This window comes from Cricetulus griseus (assembly GCF_003668045.3).
Source record: "Cricetulus griseus strain 17A/GY chromosome 1 unlocalized genomic scaffold, alternate assembly CriGri-PICRH-1.0 chr1_0, whole genome shotgun sequence".
Taxonomy (NCBI): Eukaryota; Metazoa; Chordata; class Mammalia; order Rodentia; family Cricetidae; genus Cricetulus; species Cricetulus griseus.
This window is the reverse complement of record NW_023276806.1, coordinates 92,607,659-92,630,872: the sequence shown is the minus strand read 5'-3', so window position 1 is coordinate 92,630,872 and position 23,214 is coordinate 92,607,659. Positions and strand designations below refer to the sequence as shown.

Sequence of the window (23,214 nt, the reverse complement as noted above, 5' to 3'; positions counted from 1 at the left end):
AAGGAAGGAAGGAAGGAAGAAAGAAAGAAAGAAAGAAAGAAAGAAAGAAAGAAAGAAAGAAAGAAAGAAGAGAAAAAAAAATCCAGGACCTTGCTCGTGCTAAGTGAATACCCCTCCTCTGAAGTGTATCCTTAGCTGGGTTCCTTGAAACAAGGTCTCAATATATGTCTCAAGCTGACCACAAACTTTGATCCTCCTGCACTGGTCCCCCAGCTTCTGGGATTATAGACATGTAACACCACATCCCAGCAGTTTTCTTTTCTTGTGGTGGTGTGTCTTTCTGAGTTTGGTGTGGGGCTATTGTTTCATGGGATAACATAAGAAGCAGCCTTCCTCTGGTTATTTTGGAAAAGTTTGAGAAGGATTATTCTTGTTTCTTTAAATATTTGGCCAAACTTGCTGCAGTGCTTTTCTTTTCCGGATTGTTATTTTATCACTTTTTCAATTTCTTTTCTTTTTATACATCTGTTTGAGTTATTGATTTCTTTAAAATTTAGTCTTGATAGGTTTTGTGTTCTTAAGGACTTTTCCATTTCATCTAAGTAATACCCTTTGTTGGCCTCCAATTGTTCATTTTCCTCTGTTATACTTTTTATTTCTGTAGAATTTGCATTAATATACCCTTTTCTAAGGCAGGAATGATGGCATATGCTTGTAGCAACTAGGGAAGTTGAGGTAGGAGGATCTCCCAAATTCAGAAGTTCTAGGCCAGTTTGGACAACACAGTAAGACTTCCTGGTTTCAAAACAAAATGTCCACCTCCAATTCTGAATTTAATCATTTAAATATTCCTTTTGTTTCTAGTCCATGTAGCTAATATTTTATCAACTTCATTAATCTTCACAACACCCTAAAGTAACAGCCTGGTTAAGTAGCCCTTGAATATAAAATCCTCAATACTAGAAGCTGGAATGCATGTGTTGAAAATGGGAAAACAAGGTAAATATTCAGGGTTCTCTAGAGGAACAGAACTGACAGAGTCAGTACCTATTAAAGGGGAATGTTTTCAATTGTCTAACATGGCATGGCTTGGGTAGTCCAGTAATGGTATCTTCACAAAAGAGAGGTTGAGAATAGAGATTCTCAATCTACAAGAATGGATGCTGCAGCTCTTTCACCCTGGCACTGGATGGCCCAAAATAACTCCTAGAGAGCCCTTTGTCTTCACTCCTTGTTGGAAGGTCCGAGAAGCTGGGTTCCTATAGCAGTGAAGGATAATAGCAGCATTTGCAGTGGCAGCAGCAACAGCTGGGCAGAGGACCAGCAGAACAGGAAAGCAAACAGTTGAGAAGCAAAAGCTTTGCTCCCACACCTTCTTAGATGCTGCCACTCATACTTAAGGTGGTTTGTACGACTTCAGTTAACCTAATCAAGAAAATCCTTCACAGATGTGCCAAGGAGCCTGCATCTTAGTTGACTCCAGAGCCCATCAGACTGGCAACCAATATTAGTAACCAGCATGGGGTCTTATCGTAGGATTGTAAAGAGGGAACATTTTGAAGGAGTGCCTGGTATATAATGAATATTTAATAATGTTAGTTATTCCTTGTATAATACTTCCTATTCATGCTAGAATTACTTTTTGAACTATAGAAATGCCTCTCTGGAAAGTTGTACTATTAAGGATGTTTTAAGAAAACCACTGGCCGACAATTAGCACTTGCTACATATTAAATAATTTATTTTTACTTGAAGCTAAAAAGTATTAAACATAAGACTTAAAATTTTAACAATTTTTTGTCCAAAGTGCCACTCTTTCATGATGTTTTGTATCTTTTGATACAAGCTTCTTTTTTTCTGCAAAAGAGTTAGAATTTTATTGTATTGTAGTTAGTGGTAATCACTCCCAACCAGTGAATTCTCTGGAGGTATATCACAAATTACTGTGAGCATCACAATTTATTGTAGTGCCATAAAAAAGCATGCCTCTTTTCTCTGAAATTTGTATTGGCTTTTATTGTGTGTATGTGGGGTGTGTGTATAAACACAAGTGCATGGTAGAGAGGATGCTGTTCAACCATGACTTCACATGCAATCAGTGTTGTCTCTTCATGTCCCTGTAACATATTCCTTATTTTTAATTTGCAGAAGTGATATTATCTAGACCACAAGAGAGTACAGTTTCTGTAACTAACTCCCCAACTACAAGTTGATATACATACAAACACAAGCCTGATGGCATTTCCAGGGCATTGAATACCAAAGAGAATATATTTTATTTTTCACTTTGGGGTTTGAATGTACCTATATTCTTGGAGAAGGGACAATAAAGAAGATTTATCAATTTAATTACTCACACCTTACACTTGGGCACTGTGTAGCAATATTTTGGTCTCGTGAAACTTTACCCAGTGAGACATGAAGCACGTGGTGAACTGGAAACATCCTCTCTAAAAAGTGCAAGGCCTCTACGAGGTGTTTTTACAAACTAAGTGCTTTTGGGGTTTGGAAAATCAACTGAGTTCAGTATGAGGATAGCAAAAACTGAAGAAATGTGTCAGAGTGTCTTTGATAACTGTGCCCTGGGGAGGAGTGCTGGGTATGGGGTGGGACTTTAGCTTTCTATTTCATCTGCTGTAGGTGCTTACTATCACTGTTGAGTTTGTTGTTGCTGTTGTGATTTGAGGCAAGGTCTCCAGCATCCCAGCTGGTCTTGGACAAAGAATGACCTGGAACTATTGACCCTCCCTTCACCTCCTGAGTGCTGGGGTTACAGCACCACCACACTTGGTTTATACATTACTAGGGCTTTACCGCAGAGCTTTGTGTATGCTAACCAAGCTCTCTACCCACCAACCAAGCTACATCCCTGATTTGTATTGCTGTTATTCTTTGCTTTTCTGTTTGATTGGCTTGGGACATTCTCTTACTCATAGTCCAAGCCATTCTAGAACTGGTGATCATCCATTCTCACAAAACTGGGATTACAGATGTGAGCTTCCACACTTGTCTCCAATTGCAGAAAAGAAGTAGGAATCTTTACTACCTGACCGGTCTCCCAGCTCAAAGGCCAGAAAGGCTGAATTGCCTTTTCCTTCTCATTCATGCTCGATGCCTTGTTAGTCTCCTTTCCAAATATTATCTCTTCATGTACCTGATCCTCTGGCCCCCACTCTGCTGCTGCGCAGAGAGCTCTGCTCTGACTGATGCTACTGGCTTCTAAACCTGCCTCCCTGGAACTCTTCCATTTTCCTTCCACACCCTCCAACCCCTCCTTCCAGGACCCAAGCAAACTTGAGGGAGGATATATATACGTGAGGGCAAGAAGTATATCGGAGCCCTCCATACCTTCCCCTCTATTCTGCTGTGGACCTAAAACTGCTCTAAACCACCCAGATCTAACACCGTAGAGTTTATAAAGCTTTTCTTTCTTTTTTCTTTTTGTTTTTCAAGACAGGGTTTTTCTGTGTAGCCCTGGCTGTCCTAGAACTCACTCTGTAGACCAGGCTGGCCCCAAACTCACAGAGATCGGCCTGCCTCTGCCTCCCGAGTGCTGGGATTAAAGGTGTGTGCCAACACCACCCAGCATAAATATTACTTCTAGTTCAAACTGATGAAGAACAGCCATGAACAAAACAAAGAAAAAAATTATTCCTTAGCTTGGCATAATAAGTTCTCATGTCCCTATTTGCCCATCCATGTTAGTCAGCTTTCCATCTCTGTGAAAAGACATAATCAATTTGTAATGAAGGAAAAGTTTGTTTCTCTTGTGCTGCTGCTGTCTCATGATTTTGGAGGTTGCTGTTTACAATCACTTTATCGTGTTGTACTTGGGTCTATGCTTAGCTAGTCTATCACGGCAGGAACATGTGGCAGAAGAGATTGCTCATATCGAGGCAGCCAGGCAAAGAGAGCAAAAGGGGCCAGGGTCTTAACATCCTCTTCAAGGACATGTTCCCATTACTGAAATTCCTCCCACTAGATCCTATCTATTAGAGGTTATATCCCCTCCCAGTAATGTTGTGGTCTGGGGACCATGCATTCAACACACAGGCCTTTGGGAGACACTTCTCCAAATCATGGACTGTCATCCCAGTCTCACTTCCAGGCTCGAAGTTCTTCAGCCTCTTCCCTGTACGTCTCCCACACGTGTCCTTACTTGTGTTCTCATCCTTGCCATACCCAAAGGACCCTTTCCTACACTGACTTCCTATGACAGCTTCTACAGTTTCTTCTCTGTGAAGTCTTTGTGCTACACCCAGAAGAGTTGGCTTATTAGTGGCTGATTGGATTACAAAATTGTTTTTGGTATTTTTCCCAACACCATTGTTTCTTTGACAGTGAAGAGCTTTTATGGTCTTACATGTCTACTTTTAAGATTTAGACATTATCAGTATTTTCCACAAAAAAATAGAAAAAAAACAAAATCTAGGTTGAGAGAGAGAGAAAGGGTTGGGGAAAGGGAAAGAAGGGAAGAAGAAAATATGTACATGTGTGTATGTCCTGTGTAAGATCATATATGTACATATGTGCATGTCCTGCGTGTGCTCCGTGTAAGAGCGTATACACACATGTGTGCCTGTCCTGCATGTGCACTGTGTAAAAGTATATATGTACATGTGTGCATGTGGAAATCAGAGCTTGACATCAAATGTCATTCTCACTTGTACTATTCTTTAATTTTTGAGACAGGTTCTTTCACTAAAGCTGGAGTTTATGAATTCAGCCCTACTGGCTGGCTAGCAAATCCTAGGAATGTTCCTGTCTCCACCTCCCCACAGCTGGGATTTCAGATGTGTGCTGCCACACCCGACATTCCACATGAAATCTAAACTCAAAGCCTCAGCTTAGATGGCAATCATTTTACAAACAGCACTGTCCCCTTAATCCCTTCGCCTCATTTTTATGATGTACCAGGTACTTCAATTGGCTTCCAAACATTATGATTCTAAAACAATGCTTTCATTAGGCATCTTGGGAATCAAGGAAAACTAAAGACATGTCTAACCTAGTGCTTCTGAGGGATTTGAGCTTGGTCACTACCTCACTGCTTCTGAGGGATTTGAGCTTGGTCACTACCTCAGTGATTCTGAGGGATTTGAGCTTGGTCACTACTTCAGTGATTCTGAGAGATTTGAGCTTGGTCACTACCTCAGTGCTTCTGAGGGATTTGAGCTTGGTCACTACCTCAGTGATTCTGAGGGATTTGAGATTGGCTGTTTTCTTTAGCTTGGTCACAGTGCTACCTTGATTAGGTTATTTAATTTCTCTGCACCTCAAGTTCCTCAACTTTAACATAAGCCTCATAATATGGCTACTTTGCAGAGTACTGATGCTGAAGATTTGATTAGATGTTATATGTAAGTACTTAGAGCAATGCCTATGATATGAAGCATATACATGTTTGATTACTATTGGCATGGCAATTTTCCCTTCATGTTTCTGAAGGTACTTTTTCTACATAGAAGTAGGACAGGCTGTGAAGCCCCGTGTGGGTAGTTATACTCATTACTGATTGTAAAAGTACAGTATGGTGGCATTATATAGGCACAGAAAAACCCATTTGTCCGCAATGAAAAGGGCTTTTAAAAATGCTATGAACAAGAACAACTTGAAAAATTTCACATTTTCTCTAGTGCCAACAAAAGCCCACCACTAGAAATACATTCACTATTGTATACTTTGTGTCCCTTTGAAATGCACATATTTTAACACTTAAGATGAGTCATGCATTCTTTAGGGTGAGTGAATTAACTAAGCCTTTCCTAGAGAACAGTTCAGAGGAAGAGAATTGGCCTAAAAGCCCGAGTGGTGGGGAAATGTAACCTGTGAGGTTATGTCAGGTGCTAGGTTTGGGGACTGTGGCAATTCCTGAGGCCAGCAAGGTGGACCAGCTTTGAATTGCACTGACTCTGACTAGGAAGTGAATCTGTTCAAGGGCCACATGGGTCGGTATCAACAGCCTTTTCTCTGCCTGTGCCCAAGACTGCCGGCTCTAAGTCAGTTTAGACTCCTGTCTAAATGACAGAATATGTCCACCCAAACTGGCTTTGACATGAAAGGAATTGGGGGAAGGGTCACATCACTGAAAATCAGGAGCAGCACTGGCTTCAGGACTCAAACGAAGTCATTCACACAGAGTACCATGCCAGCTCTATGCTCAGCCTTTTAGCATACTCAAGATCCATCTCAAGTCTCATGGCTTGATGGTGATAGCAGTTTCCATCTTTGAGTCCCCTCATGTTACTGGCAAAGAGGCAAGTCTACCTTTGTTTCAGAAATCTGAAGAAATGTCTCCTTTTATTTCCTTGGCTCTTGAAGCTGTCCTGAATCCTTTTCTTAAGATTCTGCTGCAGCCAACAAGAATGCAGACTCTAATGGGTTGCCCCTCAGTCTTGGTGCTGGGGCTGATGGTGTTCCTCTGGAGTCATTTGAACAGGATATGGTTGAAGGTAAGCTCTCCAGACAAGAATTACAGCTGCAAACTAACAAAATCAGAAATGAAAAGGGGGACATAACAGATACCGAGGAAATCCAGAGAATCATCAGGTCATACTTCAAAAAGTTGTACTCCACAAAATTGGAAAATTTAAAGGAAATGAACAATTTTCTGGATAGGTACCACATACCAAAATTAAATAAAGAAGAGATAAACAATTTAAATAGACCTATAACCCCTAAGGAAATAGAAGCAGTCATCGGTACTTTAGTTTTAAGCAGAAAATTTTAGATAGTAAAAAGAAGTAAGAGACATTCAACTGGTCTCCTCAACAGCAAAAGGAAAATTAATCTGTTTACAGATGACATGATTTTATATATAGAAAACCCTAAATTTTCATACCCCAAAACAATCTGTTGGAACTAATAATAAATTTAGCAAAGTTACAAGAATCAACATCAAAATTAAATAGAAAATACATTTCTATATGTGGTAGTGGTACATGCCTTTAATCCCAGTGCTGGGGAGACAGACACAGGCAGATCTCCCAAACCTATGGTTTCATTATTATTACTTCTACATATTGTGTGCTTTGGAATATCATACCAAGAACATAAAAATATATACACTAAAACCAATAAAACAGAAAGGCATGTAACGAGAGGACAAAGCTGTTACCCAGAGTGGTCTTGTTAGGCTGGTAATGGTTTATCTGCACATGAGCAAACTAGTCCTGAAATCCAAACTCGTTGATGTAGAAGATTGTCCTCTTCAAAAGAAGTTCATCCTCAGCCTGGTCTTGACCCCTTTGCTCATCAGATTAGGAGGCCTGCAATCTGGTAGGATCAATGCAATCCCTTTCACAATTCCTTTTATGGTATAATAAAATTCACACGAGAGTCTAAGTAACCCCAAAGAGTCAAATAATTTTGGGGGAATGAAGAACAAATTTGAAGAGTTCACATATCCTTATTTAAAAAAATATAAAGCAACAGTTACCAAAATAGTGTGATGTTTGTATAAAGACAGATACATAGGGTCTGAGAGATGGCTTCATCAGTAAAGCATTTGCCATTCAAGTATGAAGAACTAAATTCAGTCTCCAGAACCCACATTAAGAAGCTGTGCATGGGAGCAAGTGCCTGCCTGTAATCTCAGAGTTGGGGAGACAGAGACAGAAAGGTCCCAAAGGCTCATGGTCATCTAGTCTTAGTTGAATTGGCAAACTCCAGGTTCAGTGAATAAGACTGTCTCAAAAAATATAGTAAAGTGACTTAAGAAGATATACAATCTTAACTTCTATCCCTCACATGCACACATGCATTCACACATGAACATAAATACATACATGTATGCATACACTCACATGACACCCCCTCACAAACACCCACCACTACAATAAAATAGAAAGCCCAGAAATAAATACACATCTATGTTCTCAGAAGCACTATGTACAACATCTCAGAGATGAAAGTGATGTAGCATCTGTTACTAATGAGTGAGGAAGATGGGATATCTACTGTACACATGATGGGGCATGGATCAGAGGGAGAGAGGAAGGAAATCCTGTTACATGCTACAACATGAATGAAGCTAGGAGACATTATGATAAATTAAATGATCCAGTCACAAAAAGACAAAAACTATGATTTCACCCATGGGACTACCAAACCAGCCAAACACACACACACACACACACACACACACACACACACACTGCAGCAGAAGTGATGACTAGAGCCTGGGTAGTGAGAATATAGGAGTTCCTGTTTAATGTGAGCAGAATTTCAGGTTTGCAAGATAAAAACGTTGTGTAGATTGTTCTCAACAATGTGAGAATATGATTGCCTGGGCTATTTTTCTATTTCTGTGACAAAACACCCTGAGCTAGCAACTCATAAAAGGAAGTGTTTAATTGGGCTCACAGTTTCAGAGGGTTAGGATCCATGATGGCAGAGCAAAGGCAGGACAGCAACACCTGAGAGCTCACATCTTATCTCAGAAGCAGGATGAAGAGAGATGGCACCCTGGGAATGGCTTGGGGTTTTGAAACTTCTAAGCCCACCCCCAGTGACATACCTCCTCCAACAAGGCCACACATCCCAATCCTTCCCAAATTGTTCTATCAACTGGAGACCAAATATGCAAACATATAAGTAATTGGTCTATTCTCACTAAAATCACAAGGATACTGAAGTGTGTAATTAAGAGTGACAAAGATGCTACATCTGTTATATTACACATTATGAACCCAATACCATATGAATTAAGTAAAGTGGGATATGGCTTGATTGTTGTTTACTTATTTATTTTTACATGCTCATCTTTGCAGTATTTGGATTTGAAACAAGGGCTTCATGTATATTAGGCAAGCACTCTACCACAGCACCCACCCACCTTTTCTTTTTCTTTTTTTAAATTGTCTTTTAAAAAAATTTTAGACAGAGTCTCATTAAGTTGCCCAAGATGATTTAAACTTAGTCTGAAGCTCAGAAAGACCTTGAGCTTGCCATCTTCCTGCCTCAGCCTCCCCAGTACTTGGATGAGAGGCCTACGCCACCAGATCTAGTTGGGCCTCATTATAATTAACAACTCATGAGCCTGGGACATAGCACTTCATGCCTGCTGCAATCCTAGTGCTTGGGAGACTGAGATAGGAGGATTGCCTTGAACTCAAGGCTAGCCTGGACTACATAGTGAGTTGAGGGACAGCCCAAGCTACAAAGTAAGACACTGTTTCAAAATATCACAACCAAAACAAAACAGAAAACCTCCCTGAGTAATTCTACTATTGCAGATGACTGCTGTAATGTCCTCTCTTGCCTTTAATTTCTTCTTCTCATTTATAAGCAGCAGGTCATTGCCGTGTCTCATGGGATAACATTACATTGATTTGTTGAAAAAAAATGGATTGCAGTTCTGACTTTAGGCATGTCACCAATTGCTCCCAAATAACAAGCACTGTTAGCTTTGATGCTCATGCATAGATTTTTTATTATCTGAGCAGGCAAAACCTGCAGTTTTTCCGTATCACTCAGGATGAGGTCCCAGGAAGCTTCAGGCCCCTTCTAAAGGACAGTCAGTATAAGGAAGAGAGCAGGAAGAAGGGTTAGCTGGCCCACCAGCCTGCCCAAGAATTAGAGAGCCACCATGGGCAACAGGAGAGAAATGGACAACTGAGATGGGATGATAGGGTTCCACCAGAAGCCAGAGACAGCAAACTGAAAGAAGGAAGATGAGGGAACAATATAATTATAATTATGTTTTGTGTCTGGCTAGATCAGCTGGATATGCCTTACAGTGTGGGGTATGAATGAGGATGATGCATCATTCCAAATGTGAAGGGGTTGGGGAGCTGGTCTTGGAGTTCTGTGCAGAGCATTTCAATCCATATTCATGGTCTCACTTCTTAATACACAGTTGGATTGAATTCAGGCTTTAGCATAATTTAATTAAACAGACTATTGTTTTTCTTTCTCGATGGTTTTAGTGAAAGCATTGTGAATACAAGTGAGTAGGATTAGATTCTAATTGAATCAGATTTATCTGCCCCAAAGCCAAGGGGTCCTATCTAAACACACTGAGAAGGCTTTTATTTAAATTTCATATTCAAAGAATGTGCTGCGCAGATGGGGACTTTACCTCATCCTTGGGTTCCAGTTGTAGAAGCATGAGGGCTGGGGAGGTTTGGGGTGAGTTCAAAACATTTTTTTCAGTTACGTCTGGGTTTCTTCCTAAAACATATCAGCTAGGTGGTGTTGGAACTGGAATATATAATTTGTGTTTGTGTAACACTTTCCTCCAGAAAACATGCTTAGATTTTATTTTCATTTTAAAAAGGAGCTGCTATTTAATACCTGTTACATAGCACTAAGCTAGGAGCTTTCAATTTAATGCCTGCATTAACATCCACAACACAATGTAGTCAACAGCATCCCATTGTAGAGTAGAGGAAACTGAGGCTCCAATAGCTCTTCCAGCTTTTTAATTCCTCTTAGAAAAATAAATAGCAGTGCAAGGATAGTAAGCCAGCCATTTCTATCTGCAAGATATCTGCTTTCTGGAAGAATCTGAAGATGGTAAAGCCAAGATATATAACTCCTGACTCAGTTTTCATAGTGTTAAACTTAGACAGTAAACATAAGCTCAGTCTTCTGACACAGGTATAAAATAAAATCAACTCTATTCTACTTTTAGACCATCTACGTGGTCTAATGATTTCTTCTGCAATTCTCACAACCCCTCCCTCACCTTTTTGCACCTGTGCCCACCCCACAGTTTAGCCCTGGCAGTCCTTAGTGCATTTCGACACTGCCCTGGGCCTCAGCTATCGACTTCTGCTCTATCCTTGGAGCTTTTATTCTCTGGGAAAAAAACCTTTGATTATTCATTTGGAGCAGTATTCCTCTCTTCTTTCAGATTTTGGTCTTAATAATAAGTAGTGTTAGAGTCTGTGGTCTGTGTTGATGCCAGGAGCCATGTTGATGTGCCTGGCCTGTGCTACTGCCTAAAGCCATGTTGATGTTGCCAAGACTGACAAGGGCCATATTGTGTCCCTGCTGCAGCAAGGGACTGTGTTGATGCCCAGACCCATGTTACCACCAAAGTTCATGGGGATGTCCATTCAGTGTTTCCACTTGAAGCCATGTTGATGTCCATGGCCTGTGCTATAGCCAGAAAACATGTGGAAGTCGATGATCCATGCTGCCACTGACTATAAAGGGCAAGGACGCTTCTTTTGCTGTGTTGTCTCATAATTGTGAATGAGAGACTGGAGTCTTCTGTGTCACTCTCCCACACTCCCATCACACCCCACAAAAACTCTTCAAAATTGTGGTATACATGCTGAAGTATAGCTCTTCACAGGTGATAGCTTCTGGCAATGTTGGAGTGGGGAAGCACTCAGTTTTCTTTAAAGTGTTGGCCATGGGGAGTTTGATCATGCTCTAATCAGTGTACAGGTAACACCAAGTAGACTTGGTACAACTGGAGGCTTTTCTGTCCCATCTAGCCCTGAAAACATTTCTAAGCAATCACTCAGAGACTTAATTTTAAATGTTTGGCCAATGGCTCCGGATTGTTACTAGATAGCTCTTACACTTAAATGAACTCATTTCTATTAATCAGTGTATCACCACTTGGCCTGTGGCTTACCCTTGGTGCTCTGTCATGTTGCTCTTTGGACCACTGCTGGCATCTCTGAGACTCCACCCTTCTGCTGTATCTCTGCTTGGATTTCCCACCAGGCTCTATCATGCTTTGCCATAGGCCAAAGGAGCTTTATTTATAAAGCAATGACAGCAACAGAAAGATATCCCATGTCAACTTGGTTCTTCTTTTCTTCTCCTTTTTTTCCCTTCTTCTTTTGTTTTAGGGAAGGTCATAAGAGTGTATGTGTGGGAGGAGGATGGACCTGGGAGGGAGGACCTGGTTCATCCTCCCAGTGGGAGGACTGGGAAGTGAATGTGATCAGGGTGCATTAGATGAAACTTCCAACTAATCAGTAAATATATCATGTAAAAGAAAAAAAAAAAAACAGACCGAAGATAGTACTTAGTGTAAATAGCTGTTGTGGAGATTGAACAAGTTTGTATCTCTGACTGGGACTTCTTAAACTGTCATACAATCTGGCTGATGTAGCTGGATGTGGTGAACATGCCTGAGATCCCAGAAACTAGGAAAACTGAGGCTGGAGGATTTCAAGTCCTTAGTCAGCCTGGGCTATATAAATAGACCCTGTTTTCAAAAGTAGGTGTTAGGAGGAGCGATATGATTCAGTGGCAGAGACCTTGCTTAAGACGTGTGAAAAAGGAGTAAGGGTAATAAAAATAAAACAAAACTTTCACTCAGAAATTTTTACATAACCTGAGTACATAGGTGTCTAAAATAGGCACACAGATCAAACAATCCAATATTTGATGGTTAAAAATAATCATAAAGAAATCTATTAAAAGAATTCATTAATACCTATGTATATATATATGATTTTACTATTTATTAAAGACAAAAATAATTTGTGTGATAATGATATGTCCTGTTTATTTTTACATAAAGAATTAAATCTTGGTTGAATATTTGGAAGCTGTGGGGCACAGCACCCTAAACATTATTTAGAGTTGATAGGTAATTTGATCTTATCATGATCAGTGCTAAGAATGCTGCATCACAGAAATATATAGTTCAAAATGGCAGAAATATATTTAGGGCTATTTCAAAAATTGTTGGAAATTATGGCTTGATCTTCAGCCTAAATGATCTTTAATTATTTATTTCATGGGTATAGGTGTTTCGCTGACATGTATGTCTGCCTGTGGACCACATGCATGCTTGGTGCTTGAAGAGGCCTGAAAAGGATGAGGATCCCCTTCGATAGAAGTTACAGCCTCCGAGCGATAGGGATAGAACCTGGATCCTGTGGAAGAGCAGCCAGCATTCTTAACCATTGAGCCATCTCTCCACCCTAGCCCTTTTTAAAAAATGAAACTCAAGAAGTAGTTTTTTAAGATCAACATCCTAACACAAGGAAATCCAAAGATATGTTAATTTGAAGCTCATATGCTGAAGAATTACAGTAGAAAAATATCAAAAGTCTTTGTTTTTCATAATCAAATCGTATGTTTGTATAAGAGCAGAAAACTTCGTATGCACAGTAAAAACACTACAGTGCATGACACTCAGTCACCTTACCTTTGAGTTATGATGTTTCTGGCAGCATTTTCTGATATTGTGTGATGTGGTGGCAGGTGCGGTGCATATGTTAGAGTGCAGAGCCAAGGCTGCAGTGAAGCCGTGTGAGGCGACATAGGTAGGCACTGCTAGAAACACCCCTCATCCATTATGCATTTGATTCTGAATTAAGTCTTAGTCATTGCACATTCAAAACCTTTTTTTGTTACAAAATTTTCATGATTTTATATTTAGTTGCACTACCCTTATGTGGTTGCAACCCACAGCCTAAGGGTCTGAGATTGGTCCTGGGGCAATAACTCAGTCAATAAAGTGTAAGCATTAGGTTTACACTTGCTCTGTAAACATTAGGACCTGAGTTTGATCCCCAGAAGTTATGTAAAAAGCCAAGCATGGTGGCTTGTACTTGTAATTTTAGCACTGGGAAACAAAGACAGAAGGATCCCTGGGGCTCACTGGCCAGCCAGCCTAGTGTAATTAGCAAGAGACCCTGTCTCGAAAAAGCCAAGGTGGATAGTTCATGAAGAACAACAACCAATGTTGACCTTTGGCCTCTGCATACATACACAGATACAGAGACACGGACAGACAGACCTACAGGCAGAGAGACAGACACACACACACATACAGAGAGAGAGAGAGAGAGAGACAGAGAGAGAGAGAGAGAAAGGAGGAGGAGAAGAAGAAGAAGAAGAAGAAGAAGAAGAAGAAGAAGAAGAAGAAGAAGAAGAAGAAGAAGAAGAAGAAGAAATTATAAAATGTTTAACTTCTTGCCAGATGGATAGCACAAGCTCTTAAATATCCAAAATTATTGCATATTTTAGAATATACTTCTACATGTTAATTTTTTTTTACCTGTGGCCATTCATGGCTGCATATGGCATATTTGTCATAAATCACATATAGGCAATGCTGATATTGGTTTATGTCCCACTGGCACAAGGATTCTATTCTTTCAATTTCTGCAGTTCCTGTCACATACACCACATACCACACACACACACACACACACACACACACACACACACACACACACACACACAGGAGTGTGCTGCTATTAGAATTGTAAGCCCTGTTAGTCTTTTTAGCATATATTTGTCAAGAGATAACTTCAGCGTTTGTCTAGGTACCTCTGATGATTGGAAGAACTCACCAGAGACTGGCTTCAGGCTTCATTTCTATGAGGACTTATTCTCCTTCACAGCCACAGCCCACTTTTACAGTACTCTGGACCCTGGCTTGGACTCATGGTGAGTCAGTGCTATGAACTGGAGTGGCCTTCCTGAAGGGTGTTCCTATACCATGTTGATTGTAAAGCATCCACGGGTAGCCCACTGAACCCCAACTCAACATCCCAATAGCTATAGTCATAGAATTCTTCCAGACACTACATGCCACCTGACAGGATGATAATATGGGAGACAGTGTCAAGTAGCACAGATTAGCTGCAAACTCACTATTAAGCCAAGCATAACCACCAACTTCCGACCCTTGTTCCTCTACATCCTCAATTCTGAGATTACGGGAGCCCATGACCTGCCTGTATTATATTCACACATGCAAGACAAGCACTCTAAAAACTCTACTATTTCCTTAGCCCAACCCCAGTTTATTAAGGCAAACATACTTTATGTGCACAACATTTCCAGAAGCACATGACTATAAAAGCTAATTCCTGGGGGGTCTCATCAAAGACTCTAAAATGTCTCTGTGTATGAAGGTGCTCTGAGGCTAGAAAAAAAAAAGAGTGAGGAATTAGGGGACTTGTCAAAACCTCTGCCCCTCATTTCTTCTGTTTTCTCATGATGCTAGCCCTGTTTCTGTATAGCTATAGACCTTCTTGGTTGCTTCCTTTTGCAGGTTTCTAGCTTTTGCTGATTCTAATAACACCACTTCCATATTTGCTGTCTTCAAGATTAAAGTGTCATGAGCTTCGCCTTGTTGTTACCCACCATCCTTTGTGAATTCCTTTTATCTGTTTATAACTCTAACTAAAAACCTAGTTAAATCCTTTTCAGTCAGTCCTTCTGAGACTTCTAACTGTTTCTTGCAGGATCCTTTACTGATATGTTGTTTGTTTTGACCTCAAAGAACATGCCCTATGGCCATTCATGGCTGCATTTCTTCCTATATGTCCTGGTACTCTGAGACAAAAGATACCGCTTTTACTTTCTTAGAGTGGGTCACAACAAATGTCTACATAAGTCATTTCTTCTTCCAGTAGTGTAATCATAAAGCTGTATAAGATCCCCTGTAATGTACATGTTGACCGTCATTAATTTCCCTGAGGGTGACATGTCCCATAGAATGTTTAGTCTCTCTTTAAAATTTTTACGAAAGTGTGTGTTTGTATAACCACTTAGTCCTGTCTTACGTAGCTCTAGGGAAATTCTCTATGGTCATTGAAAGTTGAATTGTCCCTTCGTATTACATAAGATGAAAACATGACTCCATTCAACTGCTAGAGCAATAGTACCGGAAGACATTAAGAAAGAACTGATTTTTAGTTCAGAGGTCCATTCTCATTCATGAGTCCTCCAGGGTTTCTGCAAGTTTGCACGGATGGCTGTTCTTCTAAAAGAATATCATTTCCCCCTTAGGATACACTCAATCTAGTGCTTCTGAGAGTGTGGAGGAACACAGGAAAGACTCACCAGCATATTGTTGATTCTTACTAAGAAAAAGGGAAAAGAATGAGCAGATACAGAACATTTCTAGAATTTGTTCTTCGTATAGCTGCAAGCAAGGTCTCAAGAGACTGACTACCAGTAACCAGACCAGGAATTTCAGTGACAATATTGCCTTGAAATGCAAAGGTCCTGGCCTTGTCCATTATGGCCACCCATGATGGACTTCTAAGAATACTCATGAATACTCTAAGAATGCTGATTAGTTTTTTTATTCCATATACACATATCTGTGAGTGCTATTAAGAGAAGACCTAATTGATGTGCTAGGACACCTCTTTAAGAAATAACAGCCACATTCTTGTAGCATTCTAGTAGGAGAGGCAGAAAATGAACATGTAGGCAAACAGGTATGCATACAGATATATATCATGATCTAGCTAGCAGCCAGTGCTTTCAGGAAGTATTACGAAGTAGCTCTATTATAACCAATAGTGTAAATGTACAGAAAAGAATTATCACAGCAGCCTGAGCTGCAGTAACTACAGATGCTGTCTTCAAGGCCAACTCTGGGAATCTGAATGGTAAACAGTTCCCTGAACTATCATACAACTTTTCATAAGTGACAAATGGTTCACCCTATCTAAATTATTTGTGCAAAATATTTAATCACAGAGATACTTACACATCCATGTTTATTGCTGCTGCTCTGTTCACAAAGAAGGAAATAGAATCAGCCTAATTGGTCATCAGCTGATGAATGAAAGATAACCATTGGAATTTTACTCAGATGTAGAGAAAAATGAGATTTCAAGATTTGAAGGCAAGGGGATAAATCTGGAAAATATGATATTAAAGGAGGTAATCAAGAAAGACAAGATAGTCTGTCCTCTTTCTTAAGTGGACTTTTATATATGTGTGAAACTGAGTAAATACCTATTCTAGGCTAGACAGGGCTTGTGAGAAGGGAGAAAGGATGCTGTAATGACAAGGATATAGAATGAATGTGACCCAGAAGTGGAAAGGTGATACTGGGAGTGAAAAGGTTTAATTAGGGGCATGGAGACAAGTGGGTAGAGGGCACAGGCCACCGGAAAAATGCCATAGGGACACCTGATGCTTTGTAAACTAATTTTTCAAGTAAAATTTTAAAATAACTTAAGTGGAAGTACACTACATGGTTGGCTAAAGCTTCCCCCAGAAGCCATAGGTTATTAAATGTACATCTCATCATCAAGAATGGATATTCCCCCTATAAATGATTAGTTAGAGAAGATCCTGAAGACCCCAAAACAATACAGGCAATTGCCACTGCTATTGGTTCAGAAGTAGATGATAAACCCAATTACTAAAAGGGCAGCACTTACTGGATGCACGATGTAGAGAAATCAAGATGGATCTTGGCTGGAATCCTCCTCTATGCTAATTCACATAGCACATGCTGCCAGGGGGAATCATTATCCACAGTCTTACTCAGCTGTGGATCTTGTGTACAAAACTATCAACTGGCCAGGCAAGATATGCCCATGGATGCAACAGTACCAGGTCTGTTATGGATGTAACCAAATACTTTCTAATTGGATTAAGACTCTGTCCCCAAGAAGGATTTGACATCTGGCACCCTAAATCTAGTCAAAGGTGTGTATCTGAAGAGGTCATGTGCCTTGGTGGGAAATCTCCTTCACTAAAAGGACATGATGTGCTTGCCAAATTGCTTTCTACACAACCATGTTTATGGCTATAGGTTAGAGCTGCTGTTAGCTTTGCTCAGAGAAGCTCTTTTTTCTAGTGGGCATTGATAACTACAGAAACTCAAAACTGGTCAATGTGATATCTAGATGCTCAGCCATAAATGGGGCGTGCATATCACTCACTTCCAGTTTCAGGGACTATCACAGGCAAAGCAGAGGAAGAATATAAGAGACAGGGGAAAGGGTAGGTGGTACAGAACACTGACTTCTGTGCATGGCATGCACACTCACTCTCGAACTCACAGTCACAGTGGTTACTTGCAAAGAAACAGCACAAGATTGGGCCTATCAACATCCTCTTATGGCAGGAAGGGGGGCATGAGACCCTTCCCACCCTGATAGTGGTGGGTAGTTGCTGGGGTGGGACATTTTCAGTAATAGTATCACCACTGGTAAGGCGCCCAAACCCTTATAAATGACCTTCTGCCCATGCACTTGTGTGCAGTCCCAATCCAACTCATTTGGTCATTAAAAAAAAAGATAGGGAGGGAGCTAGGAGAATGAGAAGGGGAGAAGAGGAGGGTGCAGAGGACATGGGGGAGCAGAAAGGTTGAGTCAGTGGAGGAATAGAAGATAACAAGAATAGAGATACCATAATAGAGGGAGACATTTTAGGTTTACAGAGAAATCAGGCACTAGGGAAATGTCTGGAGATCTACAAAGATGACGCCAGATAACCATCTGAGCAACAGAGGAGATGCTACCTTAAATGCCCTCCCCTGATAATGAGATTGATGACTGACTTATATGCCACCCAATAGCTCTCATTCAGCAGCTGGTGGAAGTAGAAGCAGACACCCACAACTAATCACTGAACTGAACTGGAATCCAGCTGCAGAGAAGGATGAGTGACGAGCAAAGGGGTCCAGACCAGGCTGGTGAAACCCACAGAAACAGCTGACCTAAACATCGGGGAGCTCTTGGTCCCCAAACTGATAGCTGGGATACCAGCATGAGACTGATCCAGACCCCAGGAACATGGGTTTCAGTGAGGAAACCTCAGAAATCTACGGGATCTCCTGTAGTAGTTAAGTACTTATCCCTAGCATAGATGTGGACTTTGGGAGCCCATTCCACATAGAGGAATACTCCCTCAGCCAAGACACACGGGGATGGGCCTAGGCCCTATCACAAAGGATATGATAGTCTCTGATGACACCCTATGGAAGGCCTCACCATCCAGGGGGAGCAGAAGGTATATGTGATAGGTAGGGTTTTAGTTGGGGGGGGTGGTAGAGGAGGACAGGAGGGAGAGGGAACTGGGATTGTCATATAAAACAATCTTGTTTCTAATTCAAATAAAAAGTCTCAAAAAAAAAAAGAAAGAAAGAAAATCACCCTCATGGGAATGCCAATATAAGGAGGTGTGGCCTTATTGGAGTAGGTGTAGTCTTGTTGGAGGAAGTGTGTCACTGTAGAGGCAGACTTTGAGGTCCCAATATGAGCCCAATGTCTCAAACCTCTTCCTGTTGCCTGCAAGTCAAGATGTAGGACTCTCAGCTACTTCTCCAGTGCCGTGTCCGCCTGCATACTGCCTTGCTGCCCACTGTGATGATAATGGACGAAACCTCTGAACTATAAGCCAACCCCAATTAAATGTTTTCTTTTAGAATATTCGCTGGGGTTGTGTAGTCTTTTCACAGCAATGGAAACCTTAACTATCTAGTGACTCTTCACAGCAGTAGAGCAGTGACTATGACAGTTTCCCTGAAATCTTCTTTTACATTTAATGTCAAGCACTAAAACCGGAGGCTGGCAATGTGGCTCAGTGACTGAGCACTTGCCTAGCATAGCTGTTCAAGCCCTCACACTAGTGAAAAAATGTCAAAATTCAATACTCAATTGTCTACTAGGTCATAATTGAGTATTGTATTTTGACATCTTTTTCACTAGTGTGAGGACTTGAACCCCTATCCTGATATATATGTGTGTGTGTGTGTGTGTGTGTGTGTGTGTGTGTGTGTGTGTGTGTGTGTGTGTGTGTTTGTGTGTGTGTGTGTGTGTGTGTGTGTGTGTATCAGAAGTAATAAATAGTGCCAGATTAATTATTAGGAGGATTTAACATTGACCTTGATGTTCAAAAGAGTGAACTCAATAAGGAATTCAAACACATGTGCTTATTTGAAGGGAGACACTGGCAGTCTCAGTGGCATACTGCTGTGTGAAGATGTAACCACTCTAGGGCCAGAACTGCCAATTTAACAGAATCTATAAATTTTTGTTTTAGGTGAAAAATTCTGATTTTTAATTATTGAGCACAAAGTCACACTTAGCTGTCAGTCAAAAATATTTGCTGAAATTGTTTGTAAACTTGCTTCAAGAATAAATGCACCGGGCTGGAGAGATGGCTCAGAGGATAAGAGCACTGCTTGCTGTTTCAGAGGTCCTGAGTTCAATTCCCAGCAACCACATGGTGGCTCACAACCATCTGTAGTAAGATCTGTGCCCTCTCTGACCTGCAGGCCTGCATGTAGGCAGAACACTGTATATATAAATAAATAAATAAATAAATAAATAAATAAATAGATCTTTAAAAAAAAAGAATAAATGTACCTCATGGCCATTAACTGGCCCCATAGCTGTTTCTTTATGAATTCTAACTCAGGCTCAACACTCTCATGATTTTAACTCCCACTGAAGAAGTTAAGGTCCTTATTATTAGCTTGGTTTTCCCTGTGACAGCCAAGTTCATAAATTCATTACATGTTGCAAATTATGCTTGGATGTTCAGTATGCAATTCAAATTCCACATGTTAAAAGTTGAAATCATGTTTCCTCAAATATCTCTTTCATCTGTCAGTCATGTGTCACCTACCTCATGTCTTGTTCCTCTGTAAGTTAATTTTGACTTTTCTTATTACCATCATTTGTTGTCATCCTCAGCTCTCTTTCTATAGTCAATAAATGTTTTCTGTCCTGTTCTACCACGACTGTTTTAGTTAAGGACCTGAATATCTTTCTTGAACTTCATATCAGGCTCATAAGCCTTCCTAACACAACTGCCTATGCTCAGAGTACTCAAATTATAATATGTTTTTTTTTTTTCTGGCCTAAATAGAGGCCAAAGTGATAAACACAAATCTGTTAAACACATGCACATGTGCGCGCGTACACACACACACACACACACACACACACACACACACACACACACACCTTAAAACATTCCAAGGCTCCCCAATGCCCACAAAAATTAGTCCCTATTCAAAAGCAAAGCCTTCAACCGCCCCCCCCCCCACACACACTTTCAAGTAGCCAATGGCTTCTCTCACATTTCAAGTGCTTCCGGCCTCCTTGTAACTCTTTCTGCTTTGTCAAAACAGATTTTCTGCAGTGCCTTCTAATTTTCACTTACTGTTCACAACAGTTCTTCCTGTGAACCTTCCCCTAACTTCTACTTTGGGCCAAGGTCCTTCATCTGTGTCTCCAGAGTAATTATATTTAAGTGGTACAGTGCTTCCCATAGTGCATTGTGTTTATAAAGGCATCTTTTCTTTCCAGTTGGCAAACTACCCGAGGAGAAGAATCATACCATATTCATCTTTATGCCCTCAGGACACCTTTGCACAAACTACAACTACTAGACATGATAATGACTCAATAGATATAGCCAAACTAAACTAAAACCTCCATAGGGGAAGTAAAAGATATAGCCCAAATACATGGTAATGAAAAATGATCCCAATGCTAGAAAGAGACAGAATTGATCCCCAGCACACCAAATAAGGTCAGTTCGGGACAGAGTTCATGTGTACTAATGATGGCAAAACTATAAGCAGAAAACAGAGCTACATCATGGTAATACACTGACATCCCAGAAGATGGGGTTATCACCTCATTGGACTAAAGAGACTGATGCAGTCTTGGGCTGTGGGGATGCATCATCCCTGTCCGGCTCTGTTGAGGGAAATGCCCTGCTGTCTTTCCTGCTGCTCAGCCTCCATCCAGAATACAGTGTGGTGTCCTGCTTCTACATGTTTCATGTTTGTTTGACCAAATGAGGGATGGGAACCAGTAGTGGCTGAAGAGCTGATGATGTGTGATTTCAAAAAGGAAAGCCTTGGTGGCAACCTGAAAAGAATATTGAAACATGAAAGGACTCTTATCTGAGAAAGCAAAATTATCTTCTCCTGAGACATCAGAGGATAAAACTGGCATCAATGAACAAAAGCTATAGTGAAGCAAATGACAATCTCCTGTCAAGGACAATTGTCTGAAAACAACCCTTGTCCAGAAAGTAATGAACTGATTCACTAAGTAATGAGCATCCATCCCTTGGGTGTGTTCGAAGGCACCAAATGTCCAGCTGCTGAGGCAGTTTGGGAAGTGGTGACAGCCTGAAGGTGACCAGAAGATGACCTTGCAATGTGAAGAGTCTAGAATCAGGAAACTATCTTCTTTTCTAAGGCAGTTAAAGTTATTTTCTCAGGTTAAAATGTGGAGAAACAGAAGAACTGTTGCTCAAGTTCATCCACTCAGCTAGCATGTGACAGTGTGAGTTCCACTTGGAAAACTTCCCCTTTCACCTCCCTGTGTTCTCCAGTCACGGGCTCCTGCTCTCCCACTAATAGATCCTTCAGTCAGTCCTCCTAGTCCCATCTCTCGCCAGCTTCACTTGGTGCTCAGAGGTGAGGGAGCACACCGCAGAGACCTGGGACTGACACAACTCTGGAAAGCTACATGAGTGTAAGTGACTATCCTGTCAGCTGTCAGCTCTCTAACATCAGCTCCCTGGAGGTTGGAACCATGGTGGGAGGGGACTTCTTGAAGGAGGTTAAGCTGTCCTTTTTGATTTTGATTTAAGCATTGCTGGAGGTTGAACCTGGGGCCTCATGGGTGCAAGACAAGCACTCTGCCACTGAGACATAGCTGCTTTTCTTTTCAGTTAATAGTCTCCTAGGAGAGAGGAAATTTGAAGGACTGAGCTCCCGAGAATAAGAGATTATGTGTAAAAATCAGAGTGAACATGACAGTTTAACTAAGTTTAGCTAAACTGAAGTTCTTTACAAAAGACATTTTTCTAGAACCTGGAGATAGACTGACTCCATGGCCAGGATTCCCATTGTCCCTTGTCTACTCCCTTTTCCTCACTTCATCTACCACTGGCCACCCAACATGGACTGTGAGGGACCCCAAAGGACAGTGGTTCCAGAAGGCAAAGGGACTGAAACACTGCAAGTGTTCACCATGCCCACGTTGGATTCTAACCAGCCCCTTTCTATCTTGTCATTATGGGTACCTGACCCTCTCATTCTAATGCCATCATTAACTTGTCACCCATATCCTCCATCTCTGTATCTATTCTTGTGCCCTGAGCTCCTGCTGTAGAACTTTGGAAATCAGCAGGCTGGAATCACTGTAAGTTTGACTGTACTGCCATCAAAGCCAGGAAGCTTCACCCTGTCCATCCCCACACTAACTGTCTCCAGTCTCCGAGGCCTCCTCCTAAGGACTTCTGTCCCCATTTAGTGAGACCACCACACTCCAGCTTTCCTCCTTACTCCTATCCTATACCCCCCAGTGCTTACAGAGTATGTGTCCTCTCAGACAGGACACTTGTCCCCTTGGCTCTTGACTTACATTCCCCCTACCTTACTGTCCCATTAATTGCCTGCTTCATCTTTGACTTTTGTCCCTCTATCTACTTTCAGGACATACACAGTGAATGTCATCACACCACCTGGTTGTCTGACTCCAGACAGAACTTGACATTTGTCAGCAAACTGACACCACTCATTCTTCAGGTGCTTCCTCTCCTCAAAGTTCTCAT

General features: G+C 41.1%; 1 long non-coding RNA gene across 1 annotated transcript in view; it reads right to left on the bottom strand.

Annotated features, from left to right (window-relative positions):
- Window positions 1-1,660: 1,660 nt before the first annotated feature.
- Window positions 1,661-23,214, bottom strand: part of LOC103163422 — a 34,188-nt gene continuing 12,634 nt past the window's right edge. The window contains exon 2 of the long non-coding RNA XR_003480356.2: window positions 1,661-6,425. This is a non-coding gene — a long non-coding RNA (uncharacterized LOC103163422). The remainder of the gene's footprint in view (window positions 6,426-23,214) is intronic.